The sequence below is a fragment of the Venturia canescens genome, chromosome 11 (genome assembly GCF_019457755.1).
Source record: "Venturia canescens isolate UGA chromosome 11, ASM1945775v1, whole genome shotgun sequence".
NCBI classification, from domain to species: domain Eukaryota; kingdom Metazoa; phylum Arthropoda; class Insecta; order Hymenoptera; family Ichneumonidae; genus Venturia; species Venturia canescens.
This window is the reverse complement of record NC_057431.1, coordinates 10,945,332-10,951,167: the sequence shown is the minus strand read 5'-3', so window position 1 is coordinate 10,951,167 and position 5,836 is coordinate 10,945,332. Positions and strand designations below refer to the sequence as shown.

Sequence of the window (5,836 nt, the reverse complement as noted above, 5' to 3'; positions counted from 1 at the left end):
TCAGAGTCAGAGTAAAATTATTTGTCCTTGAAACGATAAAGGAACCGAGCAAAGTATCCCGAGACCAATGTCTCGATTGATAAGATGCTAATAATCTTTATCGAGATATTTTTAATTTTTCTATTGATTTATTTATTTTTTATAATCGACCTCGTCATCTTTATCGAGATATTTTTGATAATTTTTTTTTTTTAATTTTTAAATATGATTTTTTATTGGGAAAACAGAAAATAGATTTGTAATGAAGTTTTTAGGCAAGTATAGGAAATAAGGAAACAAATGAGAATATAATTTGAAAATTCTTTTCAACGCACTCAAAATCCGGGTGAGTGAAACTGAAGTGTGCTCGGTTAAACGTCTTTTTTGGTCGTGCCGGTGTCATGCGAATCGTAAAGATCGAGGGGGATGTAGCACGAGTGAGAGAGAGAAGAGAAAGGGAGTGCTATACTAGGAATGGAATCGCGCGCGACAAAGGGTCCGAATCCGCGTAAACCGAAACTCCGTCGCCCGATAGACGTGCCGAGTTTGCTCTCACCGTCGTCGAGCGCGGTGAAACTTCACAAAGAACTTTGTGGCTTAAAAAGACTACAGAGTGAAAGAGAAAAAAATGAGAGAGCGAGAGAAAGACAAACGAGAGTGGCAAAACCTCGGTGTACAAGCCACAATTCCTATATGGGCTGTTCCTTATCAAAGTCATCAATTAATCATTCTAATTATTTTGATGAATCATTCATTTCGTAATGGTTTTATCGAGTACTGTGACTCACGTGGAGAAATCATTGAACATGGACAAAATTTCTTGGTAGATCGTGATCGATGAAAGTACAACGATAAGTTTTTATTTTCTTCGCTTAGTTAATTAAGTTCCCAATTTTTCTTAAGGAGTTACATGAGTTTCGAATCCAAAAAAGTATATGTTATCTTTTTTTTTTTTTTTTTTTTTAATATTCTATGGATATTTTTGTATTAATATTGTTAAGCACACGTCAAGGGCAACATTTGAACGGTATTAAAAAGAAACTTATGCCAAATTTCGAGAAATTCGACATGGTTTCCGGAGACCCCTTAAATAAGTGTTCTCACGGTGGTCAAAGGAACTGATGATAACTTTATCTGAGATAAAAAAAATAAAATGAAAGAAAAATTAAAAAAAAAAAAACAAATTTTATCTCTCAGTAGATCAATTTTGCTCGTGATTGAACGAAGATATTTTTCTGTTACAACTTATTCTATGAGTATTTTAGTGTAAAGAATTCAGTTTCAATTCAGATTGAGCTCAACTTAGCCGAAAATAAAAATTTTAATATTCTCAAAATTCTTCGTTGAATCGTGGGCTGTATCGCTATCATAGGCAAAATTTTCTAAATCTTTTGGAACAATATTAAAAATTTGATGCTCCGGTTGAGCACCAATAATTAAGTTCATAAGTAAAACGCCTTATTTGCGAAACAGCAAGAATCGCTGTTCTCAGACGACGATTTGGAAATCGATCCAAATACCAGAAATCACGCCATCGAACGAAATAATAAATAATAATTGAAATTAAATCAAACGAGTGGGAGAAATAATCCGACCAATTGAGAGGGGCAATGAACCTGAATTCGACGGTCTTTGACGAAATTCTAAAAGATTGGTCTCGAGGCACATTCTCGAATTAGTAATTGCTTCTTAAATAAACCATATTTGTTAACTTGTATTGAAATGGAGTTTAGAATCATTTCGGTTTTAATCGCAAAATTACGCGTCCTTAACGCATTGTCTCCACATGATAGTTTTCGTGGGCACAACGAAAAAAAAAAAAAAAAAAAAAATGTCATACTGAGAAGCTTCAAAAATGCAACATGTTTCAAGCTGATTCTTGTGAATTCGATCTGAATCGAAAAAAAAATTGGATTTTTTTAATCAATAGACGGAAACCCTTTGAATAGAGTTGCAAGTAGTTGCAACTAAAATCACTTGCAATTTATCTTGAAACTTTACAACAATGGGACACGTGGATTGGCAAGTTTGAATCGATACTCTGGTTAGTCGACAGATGCGATATGTCGTAGAGGAAGAAGTGTGGATTTATAAGCAATCGTTTAAAAGTTATTATGCACCGAGAAAATGAAAAAGTGGGAATGACCAGAGTGAGCAGCAGTAGGAACAAGAGACGAATATTGAAAGTTTAGCATTTTGACGGTGCAAAGTATACATTTTAATGATAATGAAAAAAAATCTCATGAAGATTACAGAAATATTTTTGATAGTGTATCTCATTAGATCGTCCACCCACTTTTGGTTGAGTCGACGATATTGCAGGGCAATGCCATAGGAAGAACCAAAGCACACACAATACCCGGACTGCATACATTTTTTTCGATCCTCATCCTGGTCAACTTTTTGCTGAGATCTTGTCAATTTTGACGATCCACTGTGACATGCTCGCATCGACTTTTAAGAAGTCTACTCTAATTAGAATTTTCGAAAAATGGATTTTTATATTGCATTTTTTACATATTTAAATACATACATATTTAAAAGAATCATACTAAAATTTCATAAAGATCTGAGCAGTCTAAGTGTACTTTTGAGCGACGTTTACTTGGCTGTCTGAGTGCGATAATATACGCATCGCCCAGTGCGGTACCGCATACCTGCCTTTCTTTAAACACATTTTTCTCAAAATTACGTTTTTACGATTATAGCTATAGCGCATATCACATAAATTTTGAAATTTTGAGCGGAACTGTTTATTTTTTTGCTAAAAACAATGAACAAAGCACGCTTATTCGTAGTTTTTGAAAAGATGGCCGGCATTTTTTGTCATTTTTGAAAAAAATCAAAAGTCGTATAATATGCGTTGTTGCCTTTTGAATCTAAATGATTTTTTTTTCTCCGATCATCCATTCCAGAGATTTTATCAACAATGCACACCGATCTTTTAAAAAATTTTTTTTTGTACATTTCAAGAGGGCATTTTTTATATCATTTATCTATATTTATAATTTATACTTTAAAGCCCGTAAATGTACAAGACAGCAAATTGTTGCAAATGTAAAGATACATTTACTCAAACATAAGACAGCAAATCATTATTAAGCATAGTGTAATCAGTACACTATTCAATGTACTGATTATACAATGGAGTGGCCTGGTTGTATGATTAATCTTCCTGCCGCATTTAAATTTTTTGAAAATCGAGAAGAAAGTTTAAATTTTCTTTTAAATCATGCAATTACGATATTTTTTTTATATTTATAGGATTCCAACATCTGACAGTAAATCATTCAACACATTTTGTCGATTCGGATTCAGGAGCGTAGGCGCAAAATTTTGAAAGAATATGGCGTGATGCACCTGGTGGTATTCCGAAATATGGACGATGTGATTATATAACATGGCTGGATATATTGTTGATTTTCTTTTTCGTTGAACATATCCTTGTGTGTGTGCGCGTGCGTGCATACGTGTGCGTGTGCATGGTTGTTCGTTCGTTCGTTGGTGAATTGCGTAAAACAAATGTTAAGATATTATTTTTTTACGTTTTTTATGCATAAAGAACATGAGAAAAAGCAATATTCAGGTGGCGCAGATATTATTCGCAAAAAAAGAAAAAAAACATTTTCTCTTATATATTCATTTTTGCTTTTATACATTGAAAATGTTCGTTTCCAACTGTCGTTCGAAATTGAACAAAGGTAAACACACGCACGCGCGTGCGCGCGCACACACACACAGAGGTGCCGAAAATAGGTAATAATAAATAAATTTCCCCGGCGTTAATCAATAAATATATCCAAATTGAAGGCTTCATATTTTTTGGTGTACGCATACCGATCACGCCATAACCGTTGTCGTTGTCCAAGTCGATCTCTTCAGAGTTGGCAATTTCAGCGGGAAATACGAAAATTATAGCCAAACAGTAAAATTTCAAAGTTAAATAATTGTGCTGACGCAAAGCAAATAAATAAAATGCAATGTTGAATATTTTTATTTCCATCATGAATTATTTTTCATTTGAATTTAAACTATAGATTAATTATTTTTTACAGTAATATGATTTTTTTTATTGCAACATAAACTGTATTATGGATATGAAAAACCAATAATTATAATAATGATTGCCATATGAGCCGACGACAACAAACGTAAACAAAAACTTGCAGCTTCTCCCGGAAACCCTTTACTTTTTTTCATTCCATTCGTACCCTCTGAAATAAAAATCATGTATATCAATGTATTAATAAAAAAGAATTTCAATATTTTCATTATTCAATACAAATTATCTGTAAATACTTTTTGGGGAGTCGCAGTAATGTTGATTATTTGTAGCACCATTCGCAACTTGTAGGTAAATGTAGTTGTGGTTTTTTATTATCCCTGCTTTACTTCAACTAGCTGCCCTTTCTTAAAAGCTGGATTCATTTCGGACCAGACGGTGATACGCACCTCCAGTTTCTCTTTTCCCGTCAGTCACCGCCCCCATTCCGAATGTAGCTTGGACACTTCTGTGACGCGTTTGCTCGAAAGTGGATTTTTAATCCAACCCTTAATTTCTGAAAAAAATTTCAAAGTGTATTGATCACAAAAACAATATACTTTTATGTTATTCAATTAATAATCATTCTAATTATTTCAATGTTAATTAGCTTACTTATCTATTTGCCCTCCATTTCTCCAATATTTTTCCATTTTGTTTCCACCGTTTCGTCTTGTTCACCCTCATCGGTTTCGTACCACCCTTTCTCTGTGATTTCCGTGGATTGTCTCATCGAGAATTCGAAGTCAACGTTTCCAAGATTGTATTTTGGTTCATTTTTTTATGCCGCTACTCTGTCCAGGTGGGTAATCTAAAAAATATATTTGGAAATGAGTGAACTTAATTTACATCACAATACTGTCTTGTTTAATATTTTCACGCACAAATCCATGCCAAGCATTGGATCCGTCTCCTGGCTCCATTGTTGATTACAAACTTCATGATTTTTTACCTATTTTTTTGTCGATCCGACCATTTTCGGACTCTCATACGCGTCAATAGATCCAATAGCTTCTCTGTAAATTAAAAATGTGTGAGAATAAAATTTGAAGCAAAATATATGAAAGAAAGCGCGAGCAATCGCTGCAAACGCAACACCATTAACAGAAATATATGAAAATATCTATCAAATAAATAAAATTCTGCAATCATTTTCTTTTATTTAGGGGAGTATGGGGCAAAGTGGCCCACTTAAGGAATTTAACGAGTTTTGTCGGGTAGCACATGGTCATTTACTTATTTTTATGTCCCCAAACTGATTCCACCTCCTTATTGCTCGAATTTTGAAAAAAAAAATTTTGGGGCAAAGTGGCCACCCCCTGAAATGCGATGGAAATCGGTAATTGTCACTTCTGGTTAAATAGACGTTGGAATTGACTGTTCTCGCATGGAACATTGAAGGATGCGATAAAACGAAAAGAAACGAGGCATAGTAGGAAACCTCATTCGATGGGATATAAAAAAAATTAGTCAGAATACTTCGATAAATTTTGCCAAATTTTTTTTCATGCCGAAAATGAATATCCAGCCCACTTTATCAGATAATAAATGATCTTTCGACTATTATTGAGTCTTAAAACTCTTTGTTCATCCTCTTTTTCCTCATTTGGTCGAGAAAATTTTTTGGGGCAAAGTGGCCACCCTCTCAAATGCGGTGAAAATCGATAATTGTCACTTCTGGTTAAATAGATGTTGTAATTGACTGTTTCCGCAAGGAACATTGAAGTCTGCGATAAACCAAAAAGAAACGAGGCATAGTAAAGACCCTCCTTCGATGGGATGAAAAAAAATTAGTCGGAATACTTGGATAAATTT

General features: G+C 33.9%; 1 long non-coding RNA gene across 1 annotated transcript; it reads right to left on the bottom strand.

Moving 5' to 3' along the window:
- Nucleotides 1-4,114: 4,114 nt before the first annotated feature.
- On the bottom strand, nt 4,115-5,077 carry LOC122418282 (uncharacterized). Its single transcript, XR_006262485.1, has 4 exons — nt 4,974-5,077; nt 4,637-4,832; nt 4,279-4,538; nt 4,115-4,193 (listed from the first exon to the last, which is right to left on the bottom strand). It is a non-coding gene; the product is annotated as an uncharacterized lncRNA (long non-coding RNA).
- Nucleotides 5,078-5,836: the final 759 nt, after the last annotated feature.